This window comes from Rhinoderma darwinii, chromosome 11, assembly GCF_050947455.1.
Source record: "Rhinoderma darwinii isolate aRhiDar2 chromosome 11, aRhiDar2.hap1, whole genome shotgun sequence".
NCBI lineage: Eukaryota > Metazoa > Chordata > Amphibia > Anura > Rhinodermatidae > Rhinoderma > Rhinoderma darwinii.
In genome coordinates this window covers 63,138,008-63,162,217 of record NC_134697.1, presented here as the reverse complement: position 1 = coordinate 63,162,217, position 24,210 = coordinate 63,138,008, and the positions used below count along the sequence as shown (strand labels likewise).

Here is a 24,210-nt window from a genome sequence, read left to right as displayed (position 1 = left end):
TTGCATCACCATTGATTTCAATGCTGACGGATCCATTGTAAATGGTTTCCGTTTGTCACCGTTGCTTCTTTTGACGGAATGAATAGCGCAGTCGACTACGGTATTGATTCCGTCAAAATGACGAGAACCCTTAAACAACGGTGACAAACGGAAACCATTTGCACCGGATCCGTCACCTTTGAAATCAATGCTGATGCAAATGATAGGTTTCCATTTGTTTCAGACAGGGTTCCGTTCATGGGTTCCCCTGATGGATATCTCCGACAGAACCCATGAACGGCGTCCCGACGCAGATGTGAACGAAGCCTGAGTCTTTCAGCTAAATTTTACATCAGTAAACCAGCGGTTCCAACAACTTGTGGCGCATCACACGGCAGATGTGGGACTGCAGGGAAGCCGTCCTGTACCGCATGAATGCTGTTTATTGCAGGCAGTCCTTATATTAACAAGTCTGTGGGGGCAGCAGTAAATAAAACCAGGAAGAAACGGGCGACGGAAAGAAATGACTTGTATTTTTGGAGAAAAAGTGCCAGAGTAGACTTGGTGCTGGAGTGAGACAAAGCAACAGAGAGGTTGTTGTTCATAGGGATCCCCGGAGAAGGAAGGGGAGGGGGTGATGCTGCTGCTTCCATGGAGGAGGGGAGCACGAAGGGTGTGGAGAAGAAGTAACTGATGGCTTTGGGGAAGACATGAGGGGACATGGAGGGTGGTGAGAGGGGTGGGGGATCCTTACAAAGCTCCTCCTGTAGGCAGACGCTGGAATGATGCGCTCCTGCCTCCATTCAAGTCTCACTCGCCAACTTCTCCCTCCGCTTCTAACTTCATACATCGGCTGGAGGTAAAGAGGCGCAGGTCACAGGAATACCGTAAAGTGCCTGAGCCGCTACAGGAAACCCTATGCGCTAGCGACGTACATTTAAGATTAACGCAGAGGAAGAAACAAGCTGCTGAGATGCGGACTGCCCGGCTGCTGGCTGGCAAGCGCCCCTGGGCTCATTGTCACCCGGTTTGGATGTTTAATTCACACTAGACTGAAGAAGAGTGAGAGAAACGGAGCAGAAGCGGACGGAAGCCGGTGCTGCGCTCACACAGTAAGTACACGTTTACTTCTAGGAGCGCGCAGGAAGGGGGCGAGCTCCGATTTTGGACTTTCCATTTTTTCCTCCTGCCTTATATTTCCATCATTATAATGTGAAAACTGAAAAGCTTATTAGAAACTGAAGATGAAGGAGCATTGAGCCGAGTCACACATAATCACATCAGCTTGCCGCAATAAAACCTACACACGTTCTACTTCTAGATTTCTATATTATGGGGGGATTTGTGAGTTCTCTTTACATGAAGACTATTTTAGGTGCCATCAGGTTACTGGCAGCAGGTTGACCATTGCTTGACACTTACATGATTTGTTCTATTACATCAGCCCAATTTTTGTGTATGTGATGCCAGACTGAACTAAAATAAAAGTGCCAAATATTTGAACATTTGAGGTCAATATTACATGAATTTTGTTTTGACATGTATTTGGCTGCGTGACGTGTTGGGGACAATGATGTGTTGCGATGCATTGAACATACAGCCTGTGGCTATAACCTGCAGATGTGCACATTGCTCTGATCATCTGCATTCATCCCCATAGACATTTCCTCAATTGACAGCTTTACTATTCCTGAATGCCCGTTTGACAGCGTCTCATAAAATGCCTATATTTGGCATCTTGTGCCACCGCCTGCCTGGTTCATGTGATCTGTTACTGGCAGCAGTCATCCGAACTTCAGTGAACAAGGAAATCTGAAACCGATTTGAGAATAAGGACCCTCTATGTGGTCATTACTGATGTACAGTTCATGGTACATGTAGTATACAGCAAAGCCAAAAGGGCTCCACATATTTTAGGCCGATTGTGCATCGATTTCGGCGAACCCATTCAGATGAATGTGACAGTCGCAGAAATTTGGGCAACCAATATGCCGAGTTTGTTTATACCCTAAGGGGTAAATTCACACAGTAAAAGTTTGTTGCAGAAATTTCGGAGACTGTCCCATTCATCTAAATAGGGCTTTGAGAAATTCATGTGCTTGCAGAAGAATTAACTCTATTCACATGAATGGAACTTATTTCCAGTCGCAAATATTTTTGCAACAAATTTGCCACGTGTGAACTGACCCTAAGGCAACTGGGCTCCCGTGGTGATCATGCCTGCACAACTCCTGTGCCCATGTCATCAGAATGAGATAAATGTACGCCATTATGCGGCAACTAGTACCCGCAGATGACGTACAGGTACATCATTCTGCATTAATTACTTAAAGTCTATAGTGAAAGTTTTAACTTTTTTGGGTTCAGTCGCGTTTTCGTAAAAAACACTTGAAGTTCAAGGCGTTTTTTTACCAAAGGTTTGAAAACACTGAAAAAATAGTGTGTGGAGATGGCCTTAAAGGGGTTTTCCAATACCTTTTGTATTTTTTTTTTAAATCTCTGAACCAATTCTTATTTTCTATAAGCCCCCTTAATATTGTTCTTTTAATTTTTTTCATTTTCTTTTAGCATAAGGCCCTGTTCACACAGAGTTTTTTTTGACAAGTTTTTTGACGCAGAAACCGCATTGGAAAACGCGCCAAAAAACATCCGCAAATGCCTCCCATTGACTCAATGGGAGGCAGAGGTGTTTTTTTCCCACGAGCAGAAAAACCGTCTCACGGGAAAAAGAAGCGACATGCTCTATCTTCGGGCCTTTACGTCTCTGAGCTCCCGTTGACATCAATAGGAGGCAGCGAAAGCATTTTGCGCGTTTTTGCCCACTGTGCTCAATGGCTGTTGGAGATAAACGCCGCGAAAAACGCGGAAACGGCGTGCAGGCAGATCAAAATCTGCCTCAAAATTCCAGACGGAATTTTGAGGCAGAATTTTCTGCCTGCAAAAAAACTCTGTGTGAACAGGGCCATACGCTGTTTTGTTTACATAGAGAGGTTTGTTTACCTCTGTGTGTTTCTTCCAATGCTCTTCCGGTCATTCTGCTCCCAGCATGCACCACATACTTTTACTGCGCATGCGTGATTCAAGTAAACATTAGTTGAAAGGCGCAGGCGCTAGTTTAGCAAGTCGTTGTTCGGGACAGCCCACTACAGGAACGTCACACATGACGCACCGTTCGTGGAGACGACAGGAAGAGGAGCTCGTCCGGAAGTAAAGAATCAAGACTGGTCTGCACGTCAGCGGAACAGAAAAGTTCTGATGGTGGCGGTGTCACGTGACAATCGGTATTTGAAGACATCTACTGCTTTGCATCGGTAAGTATATTACAAATATAGTTCAATGCATCTTTAAAATATTTTGCTAAATATTTTTACAAAGGTGGAAAGCTGTTTGAGAAGAACAGGATGTCTACTAAAGGGCTTTTCACATCTGCGTTGGAGGCTCCGTTTGGGGCCTCCGTCGCAGATTCGGCAGAAATTGTTTTTAGTAAAGCGACGGACACCCTGATGGAAAGCCAACGGAACCCAATCACGTCAATGGGTTCCATTGGCCGTCAGTGGTATCCGTTTTGCAACGGAACCGTTTCGTCCGGCATTCCCTTGATCTGCTCTGATGGAGGAAGGAAATTGATTTTTCAATACTAAATGAAGATACATCTCTCCAGGGACTTGCTAGCAAATTTGAGCCTGGAAGGCAGCACACAGCACTAGCCATGATTAGTGGCGACAGAGGAAACTGGTCTTCATATCCAACCGCCCTTAAAGGGTAACCAAACGTTCAACAAACTTCTGACATGTCATAGTGACATGTCAGAAGTTTTAATTGGTGGGGGTCCGAGCACTGAGACCCCAGCCGATGTATCGGAGTACGGGCTCATAAACTTTCTATTGAGTCCGTACGCCGCTACATAGTTTTCCAAAAAAGCGCGAACAGAAACTAAGCAACTTAGCGCTCACACGAGTGCTTCTGCCTCTTCATTTTAGGTATTAGTGGGGGTCTCAGTGCTCGGACCCCCACCAATCAAAACTTCTGACATGTCACTATGACATGTTAGAAATTTGACAAATGTTCAGATAGGGCATGTTCACACGTACACGTCCGATACGCCTGAAATTACGGAGCTGTTTTCAGGCGAAAACAGTTCCTGAATTTCAGACGTAATGGCATGTGCAGGCGTTTTTTCTATGGAGTCAATGGAAAACGGCTCCAATTACGTCCCAAGAAGTGACATGCACTTCTTTGACGCGGGTGTCTTTTTTACGCGCCGTCTTCTGACAGCGGCGTGCAAAAAAAATGACCGTCGGCACAGAACATCGTAAAACCCATTCAAATGAATGGGCAGATGTTTGCCGACGCTTTCAAGCAGTATTTTTGGGCGTAATTCCAGGCGTAAAGCGCCCAAATTACGTCCATAAATAGTGCGTGTGAACATACCCTAACCCTTTAAGCTTTAGGTAAAGCTGCCTGCTGTCCTGATAATGTTATTTTAGATAGTGTCATATTTTACTTATGCCTAATGACACCCAGCTTTTTCGAACTCCTGAATGGTGTAGCGGGGAATAAATCTCTGCATAAGTAAACAAATTAGTCTGTGGGAGCTATAAGGCTGAGTTCACACGTTGTGGATTTGTCGCAGATCTCACCCTTTTGCATTGCAAAGTGTAAAATCTGCGCTGAAAATCTGCGTGAAATCCACGACGTGTGAACTCAGCCTTAGGTCAACAATATGGCTTGTCACCCAGCTCTTCCAGAAACGGATGTAACTAAGAAACCGTTATAAGAGACAACTCATTGATTTAGCTTTAAATGACATATTTTTTTGCTCTGCAAAAATGGACTTTCCTTCCAACAGCTGTCAGACAGAAGTGGCCTATTCACTGATCTGTATTTTACATTGTGTGGTTCTGCTCTATCTGTTAACAGGCTTTATCTAGTATACAAAATGCCAATAAATAAATAGCCTATTGTAAGAGTCTGGAGAACACTTGGTGGGGGATGATGATTATATATGTGAAGACATAATTGACTTCCCACAGTGGTCTGAGAGCAGCGGTGTTTGGAGTTCAGATAGATCTGAACCACAGAGTAGTCTGGGCTTGAATAGATGTTTGCTAAGCATTAAAGCCCTCCGCTTCATACTCACATTCACCTAAAACATGCCAAAATAATAAGAGACTTCAAAGCCTGAAGCAATGAAGAGTGGATTGCTTTTAGTTCCTTTGTGAGTATAGCCATGTGTCTGAAAGATTCTCATACAGCAGAACCTCATCTAGCAAACACCCAAAACTGCTTTATATAACTGCAGGAAACATCATATTTCACAGCACGTTCAATTGCTTTTCTGCAAAGCAATCAAACACAAAAGCCCCAACTCACAACAAAAACAATAAATATATACTGCGTATACATATATATATATACAAATATATATATATATATATATATATATATATATATATATATATACACCAGCAGAGAGCAGCGGCACGCACCACAGAAAAAATGACGGGTGCCAAGCAAGTGATCCCGATCCACAGACCATATACATATAAGGAAGAAAATCTTGCAGCACAAACAAACTTGTTTGATGTTGGCTGAATAAACCGCATTTTTTGACATTCATAATCGGAGTGCTGCAAGATTTTCTTCCTTATATAGATATATATACATATATATTGCATTTTTTTTAAAATATGTAGTGAACAGTAGGCCCTAGAGAGCTGAGTCCTTCGGAAGTGCCTGATTTACTTATGTGCCAAATTTGGTGCAGATTGGTCCAGTCGTTTGGCCGTGCATAAAGAACAGACAACATAAATACATTTTTATATATATCTATCACTGTTCATGAGAAATACAGTATGCTAATTTATTGTATAAATGTCTCCCCATGTTTCTACAAACAACTTGTATCTAAATGTAGTTTGAATCCTGATATAATGTCTACAGTATCAATCTAATAGAAAGCATCAATATCTAAAATATGAGAAAGAGCTATTCCATCAAAGTAACAGTGCTCTACAGAAGAGTTAGGGCGGGTTCACACGTGGCGGAATTTCACTTAAATTCCGCTGCGGACACTCCGCAGCGTTAATCCGCAGCGGTGCCGTTTGTCCATTGACTTACACTTTAATTTAGCAGTGTTCGTTTAGACAAGGCGTAAAATTCCGCTGCGGAGCATAGGCTGCGGAGCGGAATTTGGTGTCCGCAGCATGCTCTGTCTGTTGCGGAGCAGTGGCGGACTCATGGCGGAATTTCTCCATTGACTTCAATGGAGAGTCAAAATTCCGCAATGAAGTCCGCAGATCTTATGTGTGCTGCGGAGCGTATTGTTTTTACTACCATGACATTTCTTCATTCTGGCTGGACCTATGTATTTCTAGGTCTACAGCCAGACTGAGGAAGTCAATGGGGCTCCCGTAATGACGGGAGCGTTGCTAGGAGACGTCTGTAAATAGTCACTGTCCAGGGTGCTGAAAGAGTTAAGCGATCGGCAGTAACTGTTTCTGCACCCGGGACAGTGACTACCGATCTCAATATACATGTATCTGTAAAAAACATATAAGTTCATACTTACCGAGAACTCCCTGCGTCTGTCTCCAGTCCGGCCTCCCAGGATGACGTTTCAGTCTAAGTGACGGCTGCAGCCAATCACAGGCCAAGCACAGGCTGCAGCGGTCACATGGACTGGTGCGTCATCCAGGGAGGTCGGGCTGGATGCCGAAAGAGGGACGCGTCACCAAGACAACGGCCGGTAAGTATGAAATTCTTTTACTTTCCCTAGGGAATGTGCTGTCCCTTCTCTCTATCCTGCACTGATAGGGAGAAGGGAAGCACTTTTCCCGCAGTCCGCAGCAGCTAGTCCGCATCAATTTTCTGCACATTTTGTGCAGATCCGCAGCAGAATCTGCAACGCAGATTCTGTGCGGCATTGATGCGACAGTTGCGGAGGAAATCCGCCACGTGTGGTCATGCCCTTACTATTTGAACAGCAGACATCTCAAGTCAAATATCATGGAAAAATTGTGTTATGTATTCTCAGTGTACATTCTGAAAAGATGCATGTCATAGCATAATAAAAAATTAATGTGTAAAAGCTTAAGAGCACATTCACACGTGGCGGAATTGCTGTTGAATTCTGCTGTGGACAGTCCGCAGTGGAATTCTGCAGCAGCCGTTTTTTTACATTTGTTTCTATACATTTTTAGGAAACTTAGTTCAGACGTTGCAGAAAATAACTGTGCGGAAATCAGGCTGTGGTGCAGAATTTTCCCTCCGCAGCAGCTCATGACGTTGCGGAGAAGAAGCGGAATTTCACTGCGGATTTCAGTCTTTGCAATGCAAAAACTGAAATCTGTGGCAAGTCCGCTGTGATATCCGCAACGTCTGAATTACCTGTCAAATATGCAAATGTTGCTGCAGATTCATTGCGTAATTGGCCCAAATTTGCACCAACATTTGCGGCGGAAAAATTACGCCACATCTGAACATGGCCTAATAGGGTTATGTATGAAGATTGTCCATTCGGCAGAAACATTTTAAGAGTGTGTTCACATCAGCGTTCACTGTCAGTTGTTGAGTCCCGTCTGAGCTTTCTGTCAGAGGAACCCATCAAAGGAAAGGCAAACAGAAACCATAGCTTCCGTTTGCATCCCAATGTTGGGATGTATTTACAAATGCTGTTTTGTTGTGTTTTTATATCGCGATTTGCACAAAATATCAGTAAAAAAAAAATGACACAAAACCAGCACATGTAAATACATCCTTAGGGCATGACCACACATGGCGGAATTCCTCCGCAACTGTCCGCATCGATGCCGCACAGAATCTGCGTTGCAGATTCTGCAGCGGATCTGCACAAAATGTGCAGTACATTGATGCGGACTAGCTGCTGCAGACTGCGGGAAAAGTGCTTCCCTTCTCCCTATCAGTGCAGGATAGAGAGAAGGGACAGCACTTTCCCTAGTGAAAGTAAACGATTTTCATACTTACCGGCCGTTGTCTTGGTGACGCGTCCCTCTTTCGGCATCCAGCCCGACCTCCCTGGATGACGCGCCAGTCCATGTGACCGCTGCAGCCTGTGCTTGGCCTGTGATTGGCTGCAGCCGTCACTTACACTGAAACGTCATCCTGGGAGGCCGGACTGGAGACAGACGAAGGGAGTTCTCGGTAAGTATGAACTTATATGTTTTTTTACAGATACATGTATATTGGGATCGGTAGTCACTGTCCCGGGTGCAGAAACAGTTACTGCCGATCGCTTAACTCTTTCAGCACCCTGGACAGTGACTATTTACAGACGTCTCCTAGCAACGCTCCCGTCATTACGGGAGCCCCATTGACTTCCTCAGTCTGGCTGTAGACCTAGAAATACCTAGGTCCAGCCAGAATGAAGAAATGTCAAGTTAAAAAAGCAAGACGCATCCGCAGCACACATGACATGTGCATGACAGCTGCGGACTTCATTGCGGAACTTAGAATCTCCATTGAAGTCAATGGAGAAATTCCGCCATGAGTCCGCCACTGCTCCGCAACAGACAGAGCATGCTGCGGACACCAAATTCCGCTCCGCAGCCTATGCTCCGCAGCGGAATTGTACGCATCGTGTAAACGAACACTGCTAAATTAAAGTGAAAGTCAATGGAGAAACGGCTCCGCTGCGGATTAACGCTGCGGAGTGTCCGCAGCGGAATTTAAGTGGAATTCCGCCATGTGTGAACCCGCCCTAAGCCTGACTGGTATTTTTTGGTGGAAAAGATGGCAACTCTAGATGTGGGCAACTTTATATTGACCACTGCTCTTAAAGGTCTTTTGGCAATAACGCTCTAGAGCTGGAGTTCGGGCACATAGAAGATCAGTCTCCACTGGTATCCAATAAATTACACTATGGACATCCAATTTACATTTGGCTTTTCTGTAAGGACGCAGCTGTATTACGAATACTTGTACAGATTTGTAATATGTCGGTTGTAGACTACTATTGGCCCATATGGCCATGTTCCAATACATACCATATAAAAGAGGTATTCTCCCCTACGAGTTTCGTTTGTTGCTCATATAGTCTTTTATAGTACATAAAGGGTTACACAGGTTTCCAGAAATGTAACACTTTCACTATAACACAGCAACCCTCCACTTAAACATTGACTGTTTTGGCAGGGTAACACATAGGCGCAACATTACACTATGCAATGCCTGCTAATATTCATTATCACTGTTGTACTAGGCTGTGAATAAGGAATTCTCACCATAATTAGAAAGTTTCAGGTTAAATGCAAATCAGTAACACATTTGCGGTGACAAATGAAGTGAAAATGAGTTTTATATCTTTAGCTTTTCTCAAGTCACTTCTAGAATTGTTACCCTTACACCATCGGGTTGTGATCATTGATGAAGGGGAGCCATGGTGCTGGAAGTTTGGTTGAACAATCATTCCTTGTTGATCTGTGAAGGTTGTTGTTTTGGGACAACGACTCTAGAAGTTAATACGTTAAATCCCTGATCAATCTCTGCCTTGATCAGTGGCCCGGTCTGGGCATGGACTGTACCTGACAATGACCAAAAAAATCCACCATGACAGAACAACTTTTTCACACGTCTTGTCTGTCTCGCTCGTTCGGCAGTCTATAATCTTGAGTGTATTGTCAGCTTTAATAAGCGAGTATACAAATAGTGATTATCAGTTGTACATATTTTCCTCCTGTCGGTTTCTCACATGATACTTGATGATTACCAAATTGCCTGTATGATCTCCATATTTTCTATATGTTATAGCAATACACTTATACAGTGTGCATAAGTCCAAACATTTTATGACATAAGAAAAGTTATTCCTATAGTGTTACTTTGGGGCAAACTTTATAAGATGAGACATCATTGCTGAACCAAACATAACTGAATAACTGAGAGGCCAAGTTATATCATCCTAAGAAACGTTCACTGTTTCTTGCAAGCCTCTTCTTCAGTATCAGCTCTGAGGACAACAGCGCCCCCTAGTTCCGGGCTTTTCTCTTGGTCTTAGTTTATCTCAGCTGAACCCAGCAGAGCACCAAGCTCATACAGACATTTGGGGTACCCAGACAGCTATTAGGGCTTCACACTGGTTTTACTAGTTAAAAATGACATCCAGATCAGGATGTTGGATCTGGTTGGATTAAATTTTCTTTATCTGTTCCTCTTTAGTGTGGTTTTTCCTTTTTCTCTTGCATACTAAGATTCGATGTTTGACCTATTTGATATTTCATGTAAAATGGACTGACAGGTATGTCTAAACAAAATGGTCACATACACATCTATCATCAGGTTTGCCAACTGTTCTTAAATTCATGGAGAGTTCTTAAGATAAGGGACTTTTTTCCAGTGTTAGTAAAAAAATAATAATTTTTTTTTATAATGTAGAAACTTCTACAGGTTGTTATGGTTGTAGTTATGTTCAGAGTAAATTCTGCTAATGTGTTCTTATTAGTATCTCAGCTATGGACATATATCACTTTTCTTTATGATTTATTACGAGTTTTCAATTTGACCGTAAAAAATTTGTCTGTGGTATTTGGATAAGTTGTCTAGAAAAAAAGAAAAAAATCACGTAGGCAAACATGGCTATAATATGAACTGAAATGTTAATGCTGTTCTTTATTGTAGTCCTCAGTGCTCAGTTGGTGGATAGTACTCAAATCCTCAAATGTTCATGTATCAATTTGGAGAAAATAGTGCACAGATTTGAGTAACTTTAAAAAAAAAAAAATGTTTCCTGTTAGTCCAGGGTCACACACACAGTTTTGGTGCAGTTTTTGTCTTTGTTTTTTGAGCTGAAGCCGGAAGTGGATACAAAAGGAAGGAAAGGTATAAAGAAAAGACTGATGCATCTCCTTTTTTTGTGTCCACTACCCTGGCTCAGAAAAGTGAGCCAAAATCTGCATCAAAGGTTTGTGTGTAATGCTGGTCTTAGGGCTCATGCACACGACCGTATTTGTGTGCACGGCCCGTGATTTGCGGCCCAGACTGCTGCAGAGTGTGACCTGCGCGAATCCCGGGCCGTGCACATGGCCGTGTACATTCATATCAATGAGCCTGGACCGCAAAATGCGGCCGTAATAAGACATGTCCTAACTTTTTGCAGTCCGGGACTGTGGAAAACACGTTCGTGTGCATGGGGCCGTAATGCGATTATTATTAACCAATATTTGATGAACTACACATATGCATGTTTGAGTTTCATGTTTAAAAAAAAAAAAAAAAGGAAGAAATCGATGTGCACAGCCAACCCTTCTAAGGACACAGAGCAGTCATTTTTATCAGCTGCTTTTACTGGTCATGTGTCATTGCCATACAGTGTTTTCCTGCTTCTGCTTATAGTGCTATATACTGTAGCTGTCCACAGGTTACTTCCTCTATGTTCAGACTAATCATCTTTTCAAATTGGGACACTCGATCACTGTTAAAAGGTCCGTTCATCAGATGAGGATTCTGAAAAAAGCGTAAGTCACACAATTCTTCCATTAATTTAATTTAAAATAGTTTTCAGATCCCATGGAAGCCGTTCTAGGAACATTTCACAGCTTCTTTAAAATTATTTATGAACATGCATTTATTGTGGCAAAGTGGTATACTGAGTGCATCACCAAAATGTGAGCCACTTCTTTTTGCCACGGTTTTCAGCTCAGTAACCTTCTGCCTGCAGCAGGGTTGCCAATAGAATTTTTTGGCACCTGTATAGTCAAGTGGCCATAGCCCCCCCTCCTCTACATATCACATCCTTTACAACAATGCCTCTTTTTTTTTTTAAGGCCGGGTTCCCACAGGTCGGATACGCTGCGTAAAAATCACGCGGCGTGTCTGACCTGGAACCCGCAGTACTTTCCGCCTGTGGTGCGATTTTTTTTGATAGAATTTCCCCTGCGTAAAAAAGCGCTCGTATATACCCCCTCCATCCTTTGATGTCCGCTCCGACCTCCTGCGATGACGTTGCAGGCCATGTGACGCTGCATTCTGTCATTGGCTGCAGCGATCACAGGGGATGAAAGTGCAGGAGGCCGGACTGCAGGAACAAGAAGGGCGTTCTGTGTAAGGATTTTTTTTCCAGAGTTGCGATTTTTGCAGCGTAATCTCTGTGATTACTTCACATATGTCACAACACTTGGCTTTCTGTTCAACAAAAACGCAGCATAAATTTACATTATATTCCGCACTGCAGGTTAATTAGCGTTTATGCTGCATTATTTTTCCGCATAATTCTGTTGCGGAAATTCTGCAGCATTTACTGTATGTGGGAACCTGGCCTAAAACTGTGTGTGTGATCCTGGCCTTAAAGGGGTTGTCCGAGATACGATCAAATTTTCAAAAAGTGTGTCATACATTTCCCCTTATACAAACAACCTAAATAAAGCAGTATTTGAAAAAAAAAAATCCACTTACCACATCTCTTCTTTGAATTTAGCGCCGTTTGTTTACATGCACTTATGGTCACACGCACTGTTTTCAGATGTAATTCGGTTGTTTTACGCCTCAAATTACGCCTGAAAAAACGCCTCCATTACACCTACAAACATCTGCCCATTGCTTGCAATGGGTTTTACGGTGTTCTGTTCCCACGAGGCTTAATTTTACGCGTCACTGTCAATATACGACGCGTAAAAAGACGCCCGCGAAAAAGAAGTGCATGTCACTTCTTGGGACGTTTTTGGAGGCGCTTTCATTGACTCCATTGAAAAAAAGCTCCAATAACTTCCGTAAAAAACGCGAGTTGCTACAAAAACGTCTGAAAATCAGGAGCTGTTTTCGCCTGAAAACAGCTCCGTATTTTCAGATGTTTTTGGTCACTGCGTGTGAACATACCCTTAGGCTGGGTTCACACTGAGTTTTTTGACGCGGAAGCCGCGCCGCAAAACTCGCCAAAAACCGGCCGAAAATACCTCCCATTGATTTCAATGGGAGGCGGAGGCGGTTTTCTCGCGCGAGCAGTAAAACCGGCTCACGGGAGAAAAAAGCAACATGCCCTATCTTCGCGAGATTACGCCTTTGACCTCCCATTGACATCGATGGGAGGCAGAGAAAACGTATTTCGCTGTGTTTTATGCCCACGGCGCTCAATGGCCGCGGGCGAAAAACACCGCAAAAATCGGCGTGCAGGCAGAGGAAAATCTGCCTCAAACTTCCAAACGGAATTTTGAGGCAGAATTTCCTCCTGCAAAAAACTGTGAACCCGGTCTAAAGCATGCAATGAAAGGGCTCTGTATTTGAACCTGACAACCCATATGTAGAATGTGACCTTGTGTCCAAATACACGTACTATTCACTGCACATAACTATATGGGCCTCTAGCATGTTTGATACAGGAATTGACCAGGCCCTGTTTTGAATTTTCAAGGACACTTATCCATTATTACTTGCAGTTCTTTGATGGCCTGCCGTTTTCTCTATACACCATGTACAATTATATTTAAAATTACTTTAAAAAAAAAAAAAAGAAAGTATATATATATGCCTATATTTAATGTGGGATAAAGACTTCTTTTAAACATGTAGAATTCCTGCTGAATCTATTTCCTCTTATTTACCAACGCCATTCATTGCAAAAGAAAGAAAATGTAAAAGATTCTTGAATAAATGGCAAGGATCCCCGCAGTGAGCAGATTCTGGCCAACAATTTCCAGCTGCAGAATTCAAGTCAAAAATTCACAATGGCCTTTTCAAATCTGACATGAATGACATGAATAAGGACTCTTCAAAGCCACAGTTTGGTGGAGATCAGTACATTCATTATTAAAGTATTGGGTAGTATTGATTACACCACCAGAAAGTCAATGCGATGCAGATCATGATGCTTTCATTGGGTCAATTAACAAGTTTTGTAAATATACTATAAGGCCCCCCCCCTGCACATGTTGCAGAAATATCTGCTGCAAATCCACCTGCGGATTTTTCCCCAAATCCGCTGCGAAGCTGCAGCAAAACTGTAACGTGCAGATTTCAGCATGGATTTGAATCCTCAGTGAAATCCGCGGAGTTCCAGATCTGCACTGCAGGTAAATTTCCGTATTCTGCAGAATGTAGATAAGATTTGTTCAAATCTCACCCACATGGCTCGTACTGTATTCCGCTATTGGATTAATGTTCGAAAACTCCTCATCTAATATGCGTTGTGTGCAGGGGTAGGAAGGGTATTTTTGCACACGGCAAATTTGTTTCAGAAATGTCTGTGACTTCAAATTCGCTTAATGTCTCTGAATAGGGTTGCTTTGTTTCAAGCTCATGAATTCTACAAGCCCTATTCAGAGGAAGGAAACAGTCACAGAAATGTCTGCCACAAATCTGCCACATGTGGATATACTTTGAGGCCACATTCACATGATTTAGGTCAGTAGTTTGCATCACTATTTGGAAACCAAAACCAGGAGTGGAGCATAAACAAAAGGTAAAGAACAACCGTCCCGGATATAGCGGGACACTCCTGGATTCTGGACGGTGTCCCGGGCGGCCGGTGGTATGTCCCACTGTCAACTGTATCTGCTTCCTCAGGTAGGGGGACATTATACTGTATTGGGGAAGCTATAGGAGCATTATATTATATGGAGCTGCTGTGGGGGCATTATACTGTATGGTGGCAGATAAAAGGGGCATTATACTGTATGGGCAGCTATAGGGGCATTATACTGTATGGGGCAGCTGTGGGGGCATTATGCTGTATGGGGGTAGCTATTGGGCATTATGCTGTACAAGGGCAGCTATGGGGTTTTTATACTGTATGGGGCATTATGCTGTATGGGGAAGCTTTGGGGGCATTATACTGCATTAGGCATCTGTGTGGGCATTATACTGTATAGGGTCATTATACTGTATGGGGGAAGCTATGGGGGCATTATGCTGTATGGTGGCAGCTATGGGGCTTTATGATGTATGGGGGAATTTGTTTAGGCAATATACTCCATGGGGGCATCTTTGTGGGCGTTATACTGTATGAGAGCATCTGTGTGGGCATTATACTCTATGGGGGCATTATACTGTATGCTGGCAGCTAGATGGCATTATACTGTGTGGGGGCAGCTAGATGGCATTATACTGTATGCTGGCAGCTAGATGGCATTATACTGTGTGGGGGCAGCTAGATGGCATTATACTGTATGCTGGCAGCTAGATGGCATTATACTCTATGGGGCATCTATGGGGGCATTATACTGTATGCTGGCAGCTAGATGGCATTATACTGTGTGGGGGCAGCTATATTGCATTATACTGTGTGGGAGGCACTATGGGATACTATACTGTGTGGGCTGAAAGATTTGCAAATAATAAACATTTTTGAAAAGAAAATCACATTATAGTTAACACTCATCATCGCGCCTATTAGATTAGTTAGGAGATATGGAGTTAATAAACTAGTGACAGATCCTCTTTCAGGCCTCATGTACAGGGCAGAGCCAAACATCCTGCTCTATCTGCGGGCAGTATGATATAGAGCAGGAGGTGAACAGTTTAATACATGTTTTTGTGGGAAAAGATTCATTGTAGCTTGTATGTTATTCATAGGGGTTAAGTAGGCGGTGCTACCCAATGATTGACAGTTATCTCTGTATGTACAATTATTAAGGGAGTGCTATCAATCATTCAATGAAACCACTCAGTGGATTTATAAGCCCAGAGTAAGTTATACTAAATATTTTCCCATAAAACGATGTATCAATCCGCTCGGCTCCTCCTGCTCATCAATAAAACAGTATGTTCAATGTGACAGGTTCCTTTTAAACTAAGTCCATTGTTGAAAATTTCTGTAGTAGGCTATTGATATACAAAATAAGCAGAGGCGTCACTTGAGGTTTCTGGGCCCCAATGAAAAATCTATAACAGGACCCACATCTATTGTGCCATTTTTTAATACCGGTGTTTTAGTATGTGACAGAGGGGCATAAAAACACTTATAGATCCATATGTATTTAGCCTATGCCCACAAACATTATTATACACCTTCTAGATCATAGCCACAGTCCGGGAGATTATAACAATTATAACAATTTATAACTGACATTGTATTACGATATCAGAACATGTCTAGTCATTTCAGATGTATCGTGTACTGAGATGACTCCCTTATAGGGGACTTACAAAATTTAGGATTCATAGCATATGTTTTGGATGAACACAGCCCATATACGATGGTGACATTGTGTCTGGTAAAGCTTCATTTAGTTGAAATCTGATATCTAAGGCCAGAATAAAAATAGAGAAGGAGATAGAGGGGTAGTCTGAAGATCGACATTTAATACCTATCCACAGAATAGATGATAACTTTCTTATCGCCTGAGCTCCCCTCCACTGGGACTTACTAGAATGGGGGTCCTGAGCTCTCCATTTTTCCTCACTGCACCCCCCACAGTGAGGAGGAGCTTGACTGGAGCGGCAGTCGAGCATATACGCCCTGACGCTCCATTCAAAGTCTATAGGGCTATCGGAGCAGCACACCGCATGCTCGACTGCCGCTCCATTCAAAGTTTTTCCCACTGGTTGTGCAGTGAGTATGCATGAGGGTCTCAGATCTTAGCATTTCGAGACAGCGGTGTAGGGCTGGGTTCACACATTAAATGGTGTTTTGTTTGTCTGCTCTATCAGAGGAGCAGAACAGCAAAAATACTGGAAGCACAGACTAATGACTGACTTATAATGACATATAACGTGTATATATATATATGACTTATAATGACTGACTTATGACTGACACAATCACCACCTGATGGTACACATTGACTTTAATGGGTACCATCAGGGGGACAGATCTGTGGCGAAGGCCCTTTATGGCACCTCCAACGCAGATGTGAACAGGCCCTTAGAAACACTCCTTCCATGTAGATTCTCTTGTAAATAAAGACAGAGTGTGTCTTAGGCCTCATGCACATGGCTGTGCAGTAATCACGGCCTGCGATTGCAGGCATGTCTGGCCACGGGCCGCAGCCTGCATTTTCGGCCCATTCTCCCATACAAAGTATGGGAGCACGGCCCGTAAAAAGCAAAAGATAGAACATGTCCTATCTTTTGCAGTACACTTCTACGGCACAGACACCTATCCGTAGCGATACGGAAAGATGTCCGTGGCCAATAGAAGCGAATAAGTCCGTAATTGCTTTTTTTTGTTAATGCTTAGGTGGCAGTGGGTCCATCTTACATGTAATATGACCCATAATATTCAGAAGTGGAATGGGGCAAATATAAGCTGGAGCCCCTTACCCTTATACTCTATAGTAGCCACAGGTGTATTGTAAATATGCCTATGGATAATGTCAGCAATATTCTAGAACCTTTGGTGATGAACAATTGGTAGAATTTTTTATTCACCAGCAAATGATCACATATTCCCTAAATAAAAGTATAAAAATAAGCAAACTAAAAACTGTCCAATGCTTGAATAATGCCCTGCCAGCGTTCACACAGCACTCAAATGCTGCTACTCTTTAAAGGCACATTGAGTAACAAAAAATGGCATTTGAAGCTATCATATTACTTCTTCATGCCAAAAGGAATGAACTTTCTATGTCTGAAGTATCCAGATGTTAAGCAATTTGCTTCTTTTGTGACATCAGGTTTAACATCCCAGATGTGGAAGATTTCCTCCTTTACATCTTATTCATTCTCTAGCAATGCAGACATTGGGGGAGATTAACTAAGTAAAATGCAAGCAAATTCTGTTGTAAATTGCTCCAAAAGAATGGAGTATCTGCAGTGGACCAAAATTGTCATGTATTTTGGATACTTTTTACGCCTAGTAAAAGTATTTAAATGTTCTAGAAAAAAAGTGTATGGTGCCAAATTAATTAAAAACGTGCGCCATTTTTTGGCACGTCTGCTGTGTTCATGAAGTCTAAGAGTGAAAACATCTGGATATCAGATAAGTGACCTTATGCTGAAAATACATACATGTGAAAATTGGTATATGCTTCTATAGGAAGGTTTTTGCATATGAATGATTATTCTATTATTGCTCAGTTTAATATTGTACTTTTGAATGGTTACTTTTATAAAACATGGAAGGGAATTGTACATTGATGAAGTCACAGCCAATGTATTATTTTCATTTTCCGTAAACTATCCAAACTATAGTCCATGTTTTTTTTAAGGTGTTGAAACCAAGAGTTAACAGAGAAACAAATTGCATATGAAGGTCATCAATGCAAGGTAACAGACTGGAGAATATAAATCTATAATGTATTTTGTCATATTGTCCACTTAACAATGGTTTGCTCCTAGAGCTAGTTGATAAATATATTATCTGTTCTTAAAATGTTATAAGCTATATGGTTTTAAGAAGTCATATTAGTAATATTCGGGCTCGACAGGTTGAACATGGATGCATTAGTTTGGTGGCACACGTAGTAGCCTACCAGTCCATATTTAGTGAGGGAGAGTTTTTTAGTTACTGCGATACCAGATTTATTGGCCATGTGTTTAGAATGTCGTGTCCAGTGATGAAGATCTCTGCAGTGCTGATGGGGTTTGACATGCTATAGTTTGGTAAATTGGTGGATGTGTAAGATCGCAGACTCCATGCCTGTAATCTCTGACATACATCAATGGTATTTTATAAGATCAATTCTGAGTGACTTTCCCCTTTAAGTGGGGTGCACAGAAACTACATGGAGATTCTTAAAGAAAAAAGCTCCATTTTTATTTTCCCTTTTTCTTTCTTTTACTATGGGTATGAGTGGCAAAATAGCTTACAATCCGTGGAATTAGACAAGAGAAATATTTACAAAGTTACTCTTATTTAGATTTTTTTGTTGAACTGTTTTTATTAAACATTCAGTGTCAGATAAACATGCATGTAATAAAATGCAAGTCAAATTGTATATAACACTTTATAAGCAAGTCAAAGCTTTAGGCCTCATGCACACGACCGTAGCCATGTGCACGGCCGCGATTTTCGGGTCGGCCGGCAGCGGACTGTCAGCCATGAGCCGCCCGCAAATCGCGGGCCATGCACATGGCCGCGGCCATTATTTTCAATGAGCCCGGACCGCAGAACACGGCCGTAATAAGACTTACCCATTCTTTCTGCGGTTCGGGCTCCTGGGCCATGCTCGGACCGTGGAAACCACGGTTGTGTGCATGGTCCTATAGGAAAGAATGGGGCCGCAATTCTCCCGTGGATTTTTGGGGGAATTGCGGCCGCAAAAGCACGTTCGTGTGCATGGGGCCTTAGCATAAGGCTGGGTTCACACGACCTATTTTCAGACATAAACGAGGCTTATTATGCCTCGTTTTACATCTGAAAATAGGGCTACAATACGTCGGCAAACATCTGCCCATTCATTTGAATGGGTTCGCCGATGTACTGTGGAGACGACCTGTCATTTACGCGTCGTCGTTTGACAGCTGTCAAACGACGACGCGTAAAATACTGCCTCGGCAAAGAAGTGCAGGGCACTTCTTTGCAACGTAATTTGAGCCGTTCTTCATTGAAGTCAATGAAGAGCAGCTCAAGATTTATGAGCGTCAAAGACGCCTCGCATAATGCGAGGAGGAGCTTTTACGTCTGAAACGAGGCAGCTGTTTTCTCCTGAAAACAGTCTGTCTTTTCAGACGTAAAAGGAAGCTAGCGTGTGCACATACCCTATCAAGTCAAGCATCCGTGTTTTGTATTATCACATGGGATATAAAACAACTTAAACAACCAGTCCTTAAGACATAATACCTTATTTAGTAAGCACTAGATCACTGTGATCACTGTTAGGGTCAGTTCACACGTTGCATAAATACGGCGTTTTTTCCACAACGGAATTGGCTGCAGAATATCAGCCGCAAATACAGTAGCAACAAAGTAGATGAGATAAAACAAATCTCATCCACACGCTGCGTAAATACTTAGCAGAAGAAACGCTCAGAAATTGACCTGCAGTGTGGCGTTTTATTCCGCTGCATGTCAACTGTATTTGTGTAAACGCTGCTTATTTGTTGCGGGTTTTCCCCATTGAATTCAATGGGGAGGTAAATCCTGCAACAAATAGCAGTCGTTGCGTTTTTTTATGGTGGGTTCGCAGCGAATCCGCTTCAAAAAATGCAACTCAGAAAAAAAACAACACATACTTAGCCTGAAGTCTGTGTCCCTCCCTACAGCGCGGCCTCCTGGGATTGTGTTTCATCCCATGTGACCGCTGCAGCCAATCACTGTAGCTGTAGCGACGGTGCTTGATGCAGCTTCTATTTATAGGGGATGCATAGAAGATGCATAAAAAAACTTTAAAAAAAATGTTTTCATGTAAATTAGAACAATGTTTATAATCACCAATTACAAATATTTAATTTAAAAAAAATGTCTGCAAAGGTTTTGATTGCGTTGATAACTTGGAACCCCTGCCGATCAGCACAATGATGGGGATACTGCACCCCATCACTCTTCTGCATGGAGCATGGTGCATGGAGACTTAGCATGTTGAGCCACTGCACAATAAACCACCAAATATTGTGGGGGGTTTTAATGAAACTGATCATGTATACAGGGCCAGATTATAGTGTGTGCAAAAGGGGCAATTACCCAGGGGTCTTCACCAGGTCTCCAGCTCCAAGTTCCCTCCAGAAGTTATTTGCTACATATGTTTGGAGAGAATGATATCGCTAATTGGCAATTACTTTGTGTGAACAAAAAAACAAGTAGTGCCAAAAGGAATCCAGTGCTCCTCAAGTGTCTGGACACCAGTTACTGGCGACACAAGTGACCACTGGCAGTCATTATCTTTTTACACTTAGGTAGATATCTATATATATATATATATATATATATATATATATATATATATATATATATATATATATATATATATATATATATAAAACTGTGAGATCCTTACCACACAATAACTAGGGTGTCACTGAATATAGCCAGTTCATTTTATGTGTGTTTATTTTAAAAAGCATTGTAAGTAGAAATAATTAAGAGCAGTCACTGAATGAAAAATGTCTTCAAATGTGATAAACGCATAATTCATTTTTAAATACCTTAATAATGTAATTTCCATGAAGGTGGGGGACACATGTTTATCAATAGTCTTTATTCAAGGAATGTTTGAATTCTCTATATCTTTGTAACAATTGTAATATATTTTCTCTGATGTTGCACAACAAAAACAAGCCATCTAATCAACAATTTCGTTAGATAGGGAGAAAAAAAGAGAGAGAAGGTTTTCATGTGTGGGCATTTTTTTATTTTTTATATTTTTTCAGGGGGTGGCAGGGGTTGTGTGAGTTGTTTTTCACACTATTTTAAAAAATAAACTTAATCTCCTGAAGAAAAGTCTAGAGTGGTTATTAAATGTCCGGATGGTTTACATGGCTTCAGGGAGGGAAACAAAGATGTTAAACGTTCCCCTTTTCCTGGTTCTTCCTCTTGTCCCTTTTCTTTTTCAGCCATTTACGCAGACGGTTCAGGCCTGATTTCTTTGTGACTTCCTCCTTTTTTGTATCTTTTCTTCTACCATTTCTTCATTGAGCAGGGGTGTTTCTTCAATCATAATCTAATGATACTGTCAATGATTCTCATGTTAGATACTTTCCCCAGCTCCATCACAGCTACTGGAACAAATACTGGCTTAAGGATGACAATCTCCTCCAGTACTGCCGGGTACTGGCTGGCACGCCGGCGCTGGATCATATACATGTAACAGCATCTAATGATCCCTATAAACGCAGCGAATATCATAGAGCCGCATAGCAGCAGGACTACGAGACGTTTGATGTTACTGTCATCTCTGTCATCTGGACCGGGAGTTTTCTGCCTCCCTGGTCCTGGGAAAGTCACTGTCCAAAAAAGAATAAAGGGAAATAAAGACATGAAATCAACGATAGTAGCAGCTGAAGCCCAAGACTGGACCATAAGGAGGAGATAGAAGACTCTTCTTATACCTGAACCCTAGAAACCCTACACAAACCCTCCCCAGTGATGATGTCCATTACCTGCTGGTGTTTCTGTGAACTTCCCCTCTACATAACATAGACTAATCGCCAAAAATACAACAACAACGCTCCGCAACTCCATCTTCTCCAACAACTAACCCTCAAAAGACTCCAGTGCTCCTCAACACATAGAAGCCTGGACACAGCATTGTGATGTCACCCATCATCTGAGCTGTAATGTGAGGGGGCGGAGCTGCTGCTGCTGATGTCATAAGAGATATGGCCTGAATGATGGGCAGTATATAGAGTAATATATATATATATATATATATATATATATATATATATATATATATATATTATTTTTTTCCCCTCTCCTTCTTTTCCCCCATTCCTCTTCCCTTTCTCTTCTTTCTTTTCTCCTCCTCAATCCTCTCATCCACCCAACCTTCACTTCAATAACCAAATACATTCACGAGGGGGCACTTAGCCCTAACAAAAATTGAATTTTCTATCTACTTCAAAGACCTCATAAAGCACTTAAATACAGGGGGGGGGGGAAGGACTATAAAGGCAAACTAGCCCCTTTAATCCACAAATATTCAGGTATTTACAGGAAGTCCATCCAGTATTGCAATACAATATTTGCAAATTAAAGGCAGTAAACCGTAAACTTGCCCCTTTAATCCTCAGGGATCCAAGTATTTACAGGACGTCCATCCAATAGTACGACACAATTTTTGTAGCTTAGCGGTCGTAAACAGTAAACTTGCCATATAAATCCCCACAGATCCAGGTATTTACAGGGAATTCAGGAATTCATCCAGTAATGTAATACAAAACTTGCACTTTAAAGGCAGTGAACAGATAGACAGAAAATAACAACAAATATAATATTAAGCAACAAATACAGCTGGTTTTTAGGATTTAAATAGACAACTCATGTCCCTTTATAAGAACTTTCATAGGAGGATAGAGCAGATATTAATAAACAACTCATGTCCCTTTATAAGAACTTCCAGGAGGATAGAGCAGATAGGATATCCAAAGTGTCCTGGTCCCAGCATTGCAAAAGATCCTGATCCAGGTCCTAGTTACAGCGATACACAAAGCCAGTTTTCCCCCTCTTAAGGCATCTTAATAGGGGATAATGGTGGAAACAGGAGGCACCGTGTAAATCGGGGTCACAAAAGGGCGCACATAGGCAGAGTTCACCCGCCAATATACACTGATCGCTGCAATGAAGGGTAGAGGAGGACGCAGGAGGCGCCGTGTAGCTACGTCATCAGGTGCACACGCGTGCGTCCGTAGTGTCATCGATCATGTGTGGGAACCTTAGGTTGTTTGGGAGAGGGTGTTTACAGTTATGCTCACCTTTTTTTTAGTTGTGCAGTGAGGCACAAGTACTCAATGCGTGTTATAGTCAATGTATCCCATCCACGGAACTGCCGGCCTTGAGTCATTCCCGGGTCGAAGGAAGCCGGTAATTCAATAGGAATAAAAATGAGTAGTTATTCTGAAACTCTCTGTGGCGCTGTTCCTCAGGGAAAATCTAAAGGCTCTTTTGTCTTCATGTATAAAACAGTTTTTCGCAGCGAAAAAGAAGTGCAGGACACGTCTTGGGACGTTTTTGGAGCCGTTTTCCATAGACTCTATTGAAAAAAGCTTCAAAGACGGCCGTAAAAAACGCTGTGAAAAACGCAGCGAAAATCGCGAGTGGCACAAAAAACTTCTGAAAGTCAGGAGCTGTTTTCTCTTGAAAACAGCTCCTTATGAACTGCGTGTGAACATACCCTAAAGCTTCGTTCACATATCCGTCAGGGCTTAATTCTGACGTTCCGTCTGAGCTTTCTGTCAGAATGGAGCCCTGACTGAAACAAACGGAAACCATCCGTTTCCATCGCTATTGATTTCAATGGTGACGGATCCGGTGCCAATGATTTCCGTTTGTTTCAGTTGTGCAAGGGTTCCGTCGTTTTGATGGAATCAGTACCGTAGTTGACTACGCTATTGGTTCTGTCAAAACGACGGAACCCTTGCATAACTGAGACAAACGGAAACCATAGGCACCGGATCCGTCACCATTGAAATCTCAGACGGAACGTCAGAATAGAGCCCTGATGGATATGTGAACGATGCCTCATTTTTATACCCTTTTATTCTTATATAGTCAACAATAACACATGCACTTTACTATGCCTCTATGATCAGGTCGATAGTTTGTACATAAGGCCTAATTCACACGAGCGTATTTCACGTCCGTGTTACGCGCGTGAAAATAACGCACATCACACTGACCTATGCAAGTCAATGAGGCCATTCAGACATTCCGTGTTTTTAACACAGCGTGTGTCCGCTGTGTCCGCT

The 24,210-nt window shown here is 42.3% G+C and overlaps 1 protein-coding gene across 1 annotated transcript in view; it reads left to right on the top strand.

Moving 5' to 3' along the window:
• Nucleotides 1–792: 792 nt before the first annotated feature.
• Nucleotides 793–24,210, top strand: part of CHST3 (carbohydrate sulfotransferase 3) — a 98,386-nt gene continuing 74,968 nt past the window's right edge. Inside the window, exon 1 of the mRNA XM_075841677.1 lies at nt 793–1,091. The gene's annotated coding sequence lies outside the window, so the exon portion shown is untranslated. The remainder of the gene's footprint in view (nt 1,092–24,210) is intronic.